Raw genomic sequence first — 13,294 nt, forward strand, 5'->3', positions numbered from 1 at the left:
ACTAAAGGTCAATGCGACTACAAAGCACCAGCAAAAGCAGGCAGACACATTGAAGTCCATAAATCTTATCAATGCCGGAGAACTTGTATGAGACTTACTCGATGAAGAAATGTTGGAAATAAGTTCTGCTCCAGCTGTATCACAAGACATGGTAATGTGAGGATGAGGCTATGGAGAGAAGTTCAGCTCTGCAGCTCATTAGCAGACGGATAATGCACAGCTCGTGAACTCAATGGTTACATTGCGTAACAAAACACTTAACCTGCTTCTGCCAGAAAGGGAGCACATAAATTACCGTAGGCCGAGCTCAGGATACGTCCACCTAGGCAGAGATTTACGAGGGCTCCTCTAAAACAAGAAAAGAGAAAGTTGGCAAATAGTTCCTAATGAAATGGGTTCTCAGGGACTTTAGTATTGATGATCTATTCTTAGGATAGATGATCAATATTAGATTGGGGGGGTCTATCTCAGGAAACCCCCACGGATCAGCTGATTGAAGTCGCCGTGGCGGTCCAGAACAAGCACTGAAATAACTACATTGGGGAGATGGGAAAAATAAAGGGGTTTTCTGGAGGATAGGTCATCAATATTAGATTGGGGTCCAACTCCGGACACCCCTACGGATCGGCTGATTGAAGTGGACGTGGTGCTCCAGAACAAGCACTGAGACAACCGCAGCTCTGTACATGGAGGGTTTGGGATATTTAAAGGGGTTTTCTGGAGGATAGGTCATCGATTGAAGATCTGTGGGGGTCCAGCACCTGGGACCTATACAAATCAGCTCCTTGAACTCGGCATCTACTTCACAGGCCATCACATTCATCAGTAGCAAAAAAGTCAATGGTACCGCACACTCTAAAATTATATGTGGTGCTAGCGAAAAAAGGTCCTTCGACCCAAATATACTAGTGAAAATAGATTTTGCTGCACACACTGTTTTGTGATCGAAGGAATAGAGATTTATTTTACAATCTAGTTAACGCCTTTTGACACAATGCAAAAAATTGGCATAGAAAGACAGGCTAGATCAATAGGATATGATGTTTCGGTCCTTAGACCTTCATCAGAAGCGATCTAGTGTGGTAGCAGGATCAGTATAAGTTTCAAGGCATGAAGGTCTAAGGACCGAAACGTCATATCCAATTGATCTAGCCTGTCTTTCTATGCCAATTTTTTGCATTGTGTCAAAAGGCGTTAACTATATTGTAAAATACATCTCTATTCCTTCGATCACAAAACAGTGTGTGCAGCAAAATCTATTTTCACTATCACATTCATCAGTGACATGGTCTGACTGCAGCTCAATCCTAGTCAAGTTAATGGGGTGAGCTGCGATATGCTACACATGTACGGTGCTATGCTTGGTTAGTACTAAATAGGCTTCAAACAGCTGATCAGCTGGGAACCTGGGTGTCAGACCCCTATCCTAAGGATAGGTCATCAACTAGTAACGCCTGGTAAAACAACTTAAAGATTGGCATTCCTACTCCAGTCTTAAAGGTGTTGTCCAGAACCTAAAGGTAATTGATACAGGAAAGGCTATGAGTATCAGATTGGTTGGGGTCCGAAAACCCAGACCCCATCCCAATTAGGTGTTTCCAATCCATAAATTAGGTATACAGCCCTTCTTCTATACAAGTGAGTAGGAGCGGGGCTGCAGCTCCAGAAGCCACCACTGTACTGTACGGACTGGACGCTGTATACAGTGTACAGAGCTCAGTACACTGTAAAGGTGGTGTCTGGAACTGCAGCCCCACTCCCATTCACTTGAATATACCTTGTATACGGCTTCTGGCAGTTGAAACACCTGATCGGGAGACTCTCCAGGTTGGTGTTGGACCCCAACTGATCTGATATCAATTACCTATCCTGTGGATAGTATCAATTACCTTCAGGTCCTGGACAAGCCCTTTAATTTCTCCATTGGCTTGAGATGCGCCATAATTATTAAGCAGCTCCATTGTCTCCATAACTCTGCCATATCTCCAATGCTCATATGCACCAAAGGTAAAACTGGCTCCAGGGTGGTATATGTATTTTAGCTATAGGGTTTTTTTGTTTTGTTTTTTTTTAAATATAGATTGTGAGCCCCACATAGAGCTCACAATGTACATTTTATCCCTAGCAGTATGTCTTTTTGGAATATGGGATGGAAATCCATGCAAACACGGGGAGAACATACAAACTCCTTGCAGATTGTTTTTTGCCCTTGGCAGGATTTGAACGCCAGGACTCCAGTGCTGCAAGGCTGCAGTGCTAACCACTGAGCCACCGTGTGGCCCCTAAGCTATAGGTTTTGTGTCACACAGGTGGACTCTATTTCCTGGAGCAAACCACGAGCCAGGGCTCCCAACATCAGTCTATAAAAAACATAGTGTCATAGGACGTTTGATTATTTTCCATCCATATTAAAAAAAAAAAAAAATCCTTTCCCTCTGGGTACTGAGCCTCATTATGTGCGGACACTCCCTGTTCTCTAGAGATCACGTTTCAGTACACATCTCATTATCATTACAGGCCGGAGGACAATTAAAGGTGAAATTGGGATCCCACAATAGGTGATGGTCACAGCTCATTTCCCCAATCACAATGACCCCTGCACAGGTCACAGAGCATGCCTAGAAGGAATATCTTTGGACTACAGGTTCCCATAATACAAGTGGATGCTGTAATACTGAATTCTGGTAATACAACCTGCCAACTTTCGCACAATGTCCAGGAGGCTCCTGGAGAAAGAAGTAACTCCTAGATCAGAAACAGTTATCAAATTTTGTTGCAATATTTAATGTGCATGGCATTCGGATATGAGACGCATTCCCATCATCCAGGTGACCCCTCCTCCGTCACTGTTGCTTATTCTGCCAAACTTTTGATAGACAGTTTAGAAAACACACCACTTGGATTATTCGTATTGGGGCACTGCTATTCCTAACAAAGCGTTAAGGGGGCAGTGTGTAACATATATGGAAGGGCACAGACAGCAGTGGGAATAGTACAGTATATGGCTCCTCCTGAATGACTCAACACAGCGCCCCCCTCCCCCTTATATCTTCAGTAGATCAGGGCCTTACATGCACCCGTCAAGGATAGATAGGGCTCAATGGATCGTGGTTCTCTTATCTATGGGGTGACATATGGTATGTTGTGAGGATGTGGCGCCGTGTCAGAGAAAAGAAGACAAGGGCTCCTTCATCCCTTACACTTGTTCCCTTTTATCCATAACATTCTCTATAAATGCAGCAATAAACAGCATATAACAAGGAAAGCTGTATCTTAGAGTTTTCCTCTTCGGACTTTCTGCCTCCATCATACCTATAGGGCAGTGGTTCTTAACCAGGGTTTGTTCGAACCCTAGGCCCTATGCACGGTTCATTTTGTGTACCAGTAAAAAAACATATACCTATGTCTTGAATTTGGAAAAAAATCCTATTTGATTTATCACTAAAGAAGGGTTCGGTGAATGTGCATATGAAACTGCTGGGTTCGGTACCGCAATGCTTTTGGAAATCACAGTGTCTCCGTTTACACCACGTTGGGCCCCGACCTTAGCCTGGGTCCCACATTTCGAATACATAGAATTTTGCCCACAGCGAAAACATACCCTAAAAAACAAGCTAATCCCTATAGAATCTGCAAAAGTAACAAATTGTTCTTCTCTACCCATGTGAAAGATAGCAATATTTCCTGTTTCGAAAACGTGTTATCACGTACCCACTCGCTTCTCATTCTAAATATAAAGTTTTGCTGGAGATCTCTCTGCCGGGGCGCACCAGAAGATCTCTTACACTAATTGTAGCCTGTTAAATACCATCTTCCTGCTCACTTAGCTTCCCATTTGTCCTGTCCCTTAAGGCCTACTAATAAATGTTTCACCGTTGCCCTAAATAGACTGTTTACTCATGACTAGCACACGACAGACTGAAATATTTGCAAATCTTCGTTCACGAGGACATTAGCCCGAGTCCAGATGCACAGCAATCTATTCAATATGCTATTCATTCTGGCAGAAAAGCGTATACTGCATCATGTGGCCCTGCGGTGGTTGGAAAACGCTGTATCACTGCTGTGGTCATCGTAAATAATGTAACACCGAGTGGTAAAGATACCAAGCCCAGGAACAGAACATTATAAGATGTCAATGTAGAGGAAAAGTAGCCAGACAATTAGGAGTTAAAACTCACATCTTAAGAGTTAAAATGCCCGAAACCACCAGGGAGCGCTGCCATATAAATTTATACAAATAGTACAGATTTCAATGGGAGTTGTATTAATTTACGTGCAGTGGGCTCCCCCTAGTGATGACTATAGGCAAGCAAAATTTTATCGTTTTTCAGGTTTATTAATTGATGACCTATCCTAGGCACGGACCTCTCATCGATCGGTCGGCTGATAAGACCGTGGAGTTAGCACTGCGGCCTCTTCTCTGTATAGCGGCTGTGCTTCATATCACCGCTCAACCCAGTCACTGGAATGGGTCTGCGTTGCGATCAGGCCATGTGACCAAACATGATGTCACATGGCCAGTGATATGGATGAGGTGCTCAGCAGGCACAACTGGTGCTTCAAACAGCTGATTCATGGAGGTCTTGAATATCAGACCACACAGAGCCTCAATTGGTGACCTAAGGATAAGTCGTCTATTAAAAAAAAATTCAGAAAATCCCTTAAAAATTTTCCTCTGCAGGAAATTTAAGATGTGTATCAGAAACACAAAGCTCCAACCAATTTAAAGATATCTAGATTGTGGAGATCGATGACAATCCCATATGACCACTATAGAACTTTACTGTTCCAAACCATTAAGGCTGTGTTCACACTGCTCTCAGACGAGTCTCCCACTTGACTTCTGCATGAGAAAAAACATCCACAGCATTCATTTCCGCTATGTGGGGGAGGGGAAGGTTATTGCAGTGCAGAATCCATGCTTCAAATCCATAGCAAATCTGCAATGTCTGAACATGTCCTTACAGGGTGGCAGTGCTGTAGTATAGCGAGAAAGTGGATTTACAGATGATAGTCACAGAACTGTCATCCCTATACGTGGTTGTTCTTTATAGACTTCCTGTCTGTATTAGACTAGGTTCACATCTGCATCGGAAACTCTGGTGCAGTTTTAGTCAGTGCTCGCAGTACTCACCTAGCAAATCCCCCTGAAGCCAGTGATGTGCTGTAGGTGTCATTGCAGCATCCCGGAGTGAACTGCTATGTTTTTGTGTTTGTCCCTTGTACCTGCAGGTTGTCTTGCTTTGTCTTGTCTTATATGTTCTGTGTTCACTGTAATTTGTGTTGTGTTCTTCTGATATATTTTTCCCCCACTACAGTTCTAATGGTACCTTGGTTTAGTCCTGGTCACTCACAGGCCACTGGGTGGGGTTGTAGAGGGTATATACAGTAGTCTCCCTATGTCAGTTGAGAGTCAGTCCAGTGTAGCGTTTGCAGTGAAGTTTCTGCTGTCTAGTGTCTGCAGCCTAGGTGAGCAGCCATCCTGCACAAGTCATGCTGGGCTGGTCAGAGGGAGAACTCAGACAGGTCCCCAGTCGTCACCAGTTCAGCCCCTAGGAGGAATTCTTCTTGTACCAAGTTCATCCAGAGACAGAGATAAAATTTGGTGCGTCTCTGAGAGACATCTGCCAGCCATGCCAGTAGGAGCATCAGAGGACCCTGACAGGAGTGTTTCGTTTGGTACCCAGGTCCCTATCAGGTCTCTTTGCCCTGCTACAGCCCCTATCTACTGATGCTGGGAGTGGTATGAGAGGAGGAGTGGAAGTATATTCCTGCAGAGTCTGTGTTATCCCTGACCATTCTCCTATGACCAAGGCTTTAGGAATTGAACAGTATCTGTAACCCATCTGCAAGCTGCTGGTGAAACTGTTAAAGCTGTTAAATATAGAGTTCATTGGTTTACCCTGCAGCGCTGGACTCCTGAGTCGTTGCCGCATCATCATCAAGGGCCCTTCTGAACACCATCACACCGGCTCAGCTAGGAGAAGTTCCCTCTCCCAACTAGAAGTGCCCCAGGGGAAACAAGACTACTATCATCTCCATCAGGTAGTGCTACAGGATCCCCCCTCAGTTGTGTACAGCCCTTGGAGTGTGTAAGGAGCGTTCCCGTCCTAGCAGGTGGCACAGCCAGTATCAGCTTTACTCTCACACTCTGGTCTTCTCCACTGGGTCGCTGCATCATCCCCGCGGTAAGTAAACAGACTGGGAGCAATGAGGTCGTGGCGCTGTAATGGCAGGGTGATTTACCAGGCAAGTACCATGGCTTATTATTTTATGACATTTCCTATATTTTGCCTGATCATGGAAATACCAAATTAAAGGAGTTGTCCAGGCTAAAATGTCATCATTCTGGGGAGGTATAATTCACCTGACCTGTCCCTGGTGCTACGGATCCTACCAGCGCGGTCCAGTCCTGCAGATCTGTTCTTTTCTTTTGGTGGAAGTCCCCACAGCACGTGACCGCTGAGGCCAATCAATGGCCTCAGAGAAGGACATGGGACATCACTGCCTGTGACTACCTTAGGCCCAGGACGTCATAGTTGGTGAGGGAAAACAGCTGAGCAGCAGGATTGGGCCGCACTGGGAGGACACTGGAGCACCAGTGAAGGTCATTATTTTATTTTTTTTTCACCTTCCCCGGCCTAATTAAAAAATAAAATTTTAGCCTGGACAACCCCTTTAATGGCAAAAGCAAGACAGAAAAAAATAAGGAACGGGTTGATGGGGTTTTATGGCCACAAATGAAGTTTTTATCTACAGATCTACACCTGGACCCCACTCTGATCAGCTGTTCCAGAAGCTTCCAGGCGCTGGACTCTGGTACAGCGAACAAGGTGCATGTGCAGACCGTTCCTATTCCAGTAATAGTATTGGCACTGCAGTTCCCCAGAACCACCACTATGCAGGGGAGGGGGCTGCAGTACCTCTCCTATTACTTGAATAGGAATAGAGCTGCATGCATTCTCCTTCCATTGGCAACTTCTAGCACCTGGAGGCTGCAGGAACAGCTGATCTGTGCGGGGTCTGAGAGTAGGACCTCAAAAAAATCACACAATCACGACCTATCTTATGGATAGGTTATCAGTATGAAAGATCCATTTGAGGCTGGAAGTGATGATATGGCCCCCACAGAGACCTGATGTCATCATCATCCAGTCTGTCTGGGATTCAATGAAGAGACAGAAGGATTGAACCAAGCCTACATCTACAGAAGACCTGGGCTTTGTTCTCCAAGTTGGCTGGAACAATCTCCCTGCCGAGTTCCTTCAAAAACTGTCTACAAGTACCAAGAACTGATGGACGGCAAAGGGCAAAGGTCAAACCAAATATTGATGGAATTTACATTTCTCTTTTCTTCATTTCATTAATTGACAAAAATAAATTATTAACCCTACTATTTCTGAAAGCATTCTTACTGTGCAGCACCTGCTTAAAACATTTGCACAGTATTATAAATGTATATATAAGAATGTATTAGGACAAAATAGGGAACATAAGGTTTCCCACCACGCAGTCACGTTCACCGGTTATTAGCCCGGGGGTCAGGACTCTGCTGTGTGCACAACCTTGGCCTGCGGCGTATCTGCTTATTCATTTATAATATGACAGAAAGGAATGCGCTGTGTTACATGAGAACTACAATACCCATCAGGCATTCAGGCCAAGTGAGCAGATATACTAGTAAGTTATATACCGCAGGGTAGCACCGAGCTCTATTAGCATAAATTCACACATGGCAGATTTAAAGCAGAAATTTCTGCAGCTGTCTTACTATTCAAGATAGTGTTTGCAGAAATCCATGTACATGATGTGGAAGCAACGCAAAAAAGCACTGCGAAAAAAAAACGAGGCGGCAACGAATTGAGGTTCTTCTGGCACCGCTTTGCACAGAAAGTTTACAGAGGTTTCCTATTCCATTATGAAACCATTTTTTAAAAAATTCAAGAAATGTTGGCGATACTAAAATCCGCTCCATAGGTCCATACATGTACATGCTGATTTTGGGTTGGATTCTGACATACAGAATTTTAGGCTATCTGGTGAGCCGCAGCCAAAAAAATGGGGCAGAAAGAAACGCAGTGAAAACGCGTCAGCGCTTTTCATAGAAAGTCCACAGAGTTTTCCTTTGCAGACTTTCTATCCCTATTATACCCAGACGGAACACACTAGCGATTCCATCAGTATATTGACATGCTACAATTTACAAAAAAACATGAATGTTTTTGAAATCGCAGTATTTCCGCTGCTGATTTTTTTTTCTGCAATATGTGGATGGGATTAGCCAGTATCCCATCCACTTTGCATCTAATGTAAAATGCTGCAGTTTTTGCGGCGGCGTCTACACTACGTTAAGGGTCCCTCATACTATTTTTTTGAAATTCATGCTGTAAAAAAAAAAAAAAATCGCCATGCTGCAGATTTCCTCTTAATATGCATTAGCAATAGACCTTCCCATTGATTGTTAAGGCTAATGGGTTATAGAGAGGATTATCCACATTGAAATCTTGGTGGAAAATCTTTATATAATACTGATTGTGTGCGTGTACCCTTAGGCGGTGTTCACATCTAGGAACTCGATGCTGAATTCGAAAAAGGAATCCACACTGAAATTTATTGCAATAGGAGGCAGTAGCGGAAAACATAAGCGTCCTGATTTGTCAAAATTTGTATTTTGACCCTGCACAATAAAGGCCAAATACAGTGACAAAGTCAGTAATGGATTCCTCCTCATTTTCCACCCGTCCGGTTCCTAGCGGTGCATTTCAGCCGCTGATCAGTCCCGGGTTAATAGGACTGATCAGCTGACTGTATTGTACCGTAGGTTATGTGGCCAGATCAAGCAGGAGGCTTATTTTTTAATGATTTTTTTTTTAAAGGGATTCTACCATTAAAACCCTTTTTTTTGTGTGGATAAGACGTTGGAATAGCCTTTAGAAAGGCTATTTGTCTCTTACCTTTAGATGTGATCTCCGCCGCGCCGTTCTTTATAAATACCGTTTTTTACCGGTATGCAAATTAGTTCTCCCGTAGCGATGGGGGCGGGCTCCAGCGCTGGAAATGCGATGGGGCTTCCCCACTGCGGAGATCACATCTAAAGGTAACAGACAAATAGTCTTTCTAAAGGCTATTCCAACGTCTTATCCACAAAAAAAGGGTTTTAATGGTAGAATCCCCTTAATGACTGCCACAAAAGTGATTGATGATATGTTATGGGTGGGCAGCACGGGGTCTCAGTGGTTATCCTTGTAGCACTGGAGTCCTAGAGAGACCAAGGACAACATCTTCCTGGAGTCTGTATGTTCTCCCCGACTTTGTGTGGGTTTCCTCCGGGTACTCCGGTTTCCTCCCACACTCCATAAACATACTGCTAGGGAATGTAGATTGTGAGCCCTATATGGGACAGTGACCGACAATGTCTGTAAAGCGCTGCGGAATATGATGGCGCTATATTATAGGGTCATGGAGCAGCTTTACATATGATATATTGGACAACTCACACTAGGTTCATACTAACGTTGGCCGTCCGTTGTTCTGGTCCGATGGAGGACAAGAACAATGGACAGGCAAACTGCTAAAATAGTGGTTACATATGGACCGCAATAGAACCTACTGACTATAAAATGGTCTGTTGGATGTCTGAAACTGAAAGCAGCAGAGGAAAACAAAAACGTGTATGAACATAGCCTTAGAATAACACATAACTGTAAGAGTCTATTCACATGCAGCAGAATCCTGGCAGAAGTTGCTACCAACTTATTCATCAAAATGGAATAACTCTGCAAACGTCATTCCTCTAGATAGCGCTGGCAGACCTCCATGCACATGTCGCCGAAACAAACCAATTTAGATGTAAGGAATTACTTTTAGGGGTTTTTTGTTTTTGTTTTTTAAACACAAAAATTCCTACCATGTATGAATTCACCCTTATCCGGGTCCCCACGTGGTGTAAACGTCCTGGTATGCCTGCAGTGGAAACGTATCAGAAAAGAAGTGGTGTTTTACAGTCACAGTAAAGTGGATTGGATTCTAGCGAAACCACGTGCTGTGTACATGCGGCGGTTTCCAAAACTGTTGCGGTTATGGTAATAGCAGCATGTCACTTAGACCTACGGAAACGCCGGTGGTTTCCCTATAGGTATAAGGTACCTGTGAGAATCCACATGTACACATACGACAATTCACAGCAAATGGCGAAGATTTCCATGCATATATCTTCGGATTTTCTGCATTCGTGTGCCTATACCCTCCCGCTGACCACCAGTCTCCTGCACAACTTCCTCTCTCCAGGGAGCCCTGATATATTCACTGTATAGCAAGCCTGCTTGAGATCCAGAGGGGGTGCACATACTTTATAGGGTTCTGCCATAGATTTAGGATAAAGTAACAAACTATAACTTTAGAAACATACAGACACTTCCAGTTACAACATCAAGCGAACACAACTTACGTAAAACTTTGCAATGACAAGGTTAGGTGTGCCTGTAAGGAGTAGATTATATACCAGAGTCGTGATTATAGCCATGATATAGCATCCTCCCCTATGTAACGTGCTTTTATGTACAGTCTCGTACAAAGCCACATCTGTCTCATCTTGCCTCTCCATAGCCATAGAAACGGCATAAAATGAAGCTTAGACATGTTCTCAGCTAATAAAATCTCTGCTCTTCACACAAATGCCAAGTGCTAAGTACAGAGCCGATTGTAAAACTGCAACACCCTGAAATCCTGCGTTCTGCTGCAATCGCAATTACCTTGGGGGTCCCCGCCGCCACCAAAACCTGGATGTTCAGTCCTGTTTGCAGAATAAAGAGGCAGCTGAATGTTACATGTGAACTGTGTGTAGGAGACCAGCGACTGCTTACATCCCTGCTAGAACCTCCCCCACAGTCAGACAGGAAACATCAGCATAGTTAGCAGATGTTTTGCTAGCTGGAGTGTGGAGAGTAATGAACTTGCTACATACAGTCATGGAAGTCGATGTAACGGACAGATACTGGGGCGTTGTAACCCGCTTTCCTCTACAGCTGTCGTACCTGCTGACCTCAACCAAAACTCCCAGCCAGAAAACATCCTGACGCAGCGATACAGGAAGGCAGCATTGTTCTGGTGCTAGAAATCGTGTTATCGGAGAGAGATAAACAGCCAAAGGCGGAACAAACATGTTAGAGAAAAAAAAACTGAGACCGTCCTTGGGTTTGGGTGTGTAAAGGGTATACTCAGTGGTATACAATGAATAGAGAGGACTGGACTCTATGGGATGTACAGCCTTGAATATACCCTGTCTCTATAGCACGCAAGCTCTTGAATATACGCTGCTTCTATAGCACGCAAGCTCTTGAATATACCCTGCCTATATAGCATGCATAGCCTTGAATATACCCTGCCTCTATAGCACGCAAGCCCTTGAATATACCCTGCCTCTATAGCACGCATAGCCTTGAATATACCCTGCCTCTATAACGCGCATAGCCTTAAATATACCCTGCCTCTATAACGCGCATAGCCTTAAATATACCCTGCCTCTATAGCACGCAAACCCTTGAATATACCCTGCCTCTATAACGCGCATAGCCTTAAATATACCCTGCCTCTATAGCACGCATAGCCTTGAATATACCCTGCCTCTATAGCATGCAAGCCCTTGAATATACCCTGCCTCTATAGCGCGCATAGCCTTGAATATACCCTGCTTCTATAGCACGCAAGCCCTTGATTATACCCTGCCTCTATAGCATGCATAGCCTTAAATATACCCTGCCTCTATAGCGCGCATAGCCTTGAATATACCCTGCCTCTATAGCACGCAAACCCTTGAATATACCCTGCCTCTATAGCGCGCATAGCCTTGAATATACACTGCTTCTATAGCACGCAAGCCCTTGATTATACCCTGCCTCTATAGCATGCATAGCCTTAAATATACCCTGCCTCTATAGCACGCATAGCCTTGAATATACACTGCCTCCATGGCTTACATTCTCTTAAATATACCCTGCCTACGTGGTAGGCACACTCTTGAATATACCCTGCCTTTATGGCACGCATAGCCTTGAATATACCCTGTCTCTATAGCATACATAGCCTTGAATATACCCTGCCTCTATAGCACGCATAGCCTTAAATATACCGTCTCAATGGTACGCATAGTCTGAAATATACCCTGCCTCTATAGCACGCAAACACTTGAATATACACGGCCTCTATAGCGCGCATAGCCTTGAATATACCCTGCCTCTATAGCATGCATAGCCTTAAATATACCCTGCCTCTATAGCACGCATAGCCTTGAATATACACTGCCTCCATGGCTTGCATTCTCTTAAATATACCCTGCCTACGTGGTAGGCACACTCTTGAATATACCCTGCCTTTATGGCACGCATAGCCTTGAATATACCCTGTCTCTATAGCATACATAGCCTTGAATATACCCTGCCTCTATAGCACGCATAGCCTTAAATATACCGTCTCAATGGTACGCATAGTCTGAAATATACCCTGCCTCTATAGCACGCAAACACTTGAATATACACGGCCTCTATAGCGCGCATAGCCTTGAATATACCCTGCCTCTATAGCACGCATAGCCTTGAATATACCCTGCCTTTATAGCGCGCATAGCCTTGAATATACCCTGCCTCTATAGCACGCAAGCCCTTGAATATACCCTGCCTCTATAGCACGCATAGCCTTGAATATACCCTGCCTCTATAGCACGCATAGCCCTTGAATATACCCTGCCTCTATAGCATGCATAGCCTTGAATATACCCTGCCTCTATAGCACGCATAGCCTTGAATATACCCTGCCTCTATAGCACGCAAGCCCTTGAATATACCCTGCCTCTATAGCACGCATAGCCTTGAATATACCCTGCCTCTATAGCACGCAAGCTCTTGAATATACGCTGCTTCTATAGCATGCATAGCCTTGAATATACCCTGTCTCTATAGCACGCAAGCTCTTGAATATACGCTGCTTCTATAGCACGCAAGCCCTTGAATATACCCTGCCTATATAGCATGCATAGCCTTGAATATACCCTGCCTCTATAGCACGCAAGCCCTTGAATATACCCTGCCTCTATAGCACGCAAGCCCTTGAATATACCCTGCCTCTATAGCACGCATAGCCTTGAATATACCCTGCCTCTATAGCACGCATAGCCTTAAATATACCCTGCCTCTATAGCATGCAAGCCCTTGAATATACCCTGCCTCTATAGCATGCATAGCCTTAAATATACCCTGCCTCTATAGCACGCATAGCGTTGAATATACGCTGCTTCTAT

General features: G+C 44.3%; 1 protein-coding gene across 2 annotated transcripts in view; it reads right to left on the bottom strand.

Annotated features, from left to right (window-relative positions):
- LOC142208869 (CMP-N-acetylneuraminate-beta-galactosamide-alpha-2,3-sialyltransferase 2-like) overlaps positions 1–10,878 on the bottom strand; it is a 54,294-nt gene extending 43,416 nt beyond the window's left edge. For both annotated transcript variants that reach the window (XM_075277670.1, XM_075277667.1), the window contains exon 1: positions 10,755–10,878. The gene's annotated coding sequence lies outside the window, so the exon portion shown is untranslated. The remainder of the gene's footprint in view (positions 1–10,754) is intronic.
- Positions 10,879–13,294: the final 2,416 nt, after the last annotated feature.

Source organism: Leptodactylus fuscus, chromosome 6 (assembly GCF_031893055.1).
Source record: "Leptodactylus fuscus isolate aLepFus1 chromosome 6, aLepFus1.hap2, whole genome shotgun sequence".
NCBI lineage: Eukaryota > Metazoa > Chordata > Amphibia > Anura > Leptodactylidae > Leptodactylus > Leptodactylus fuscus.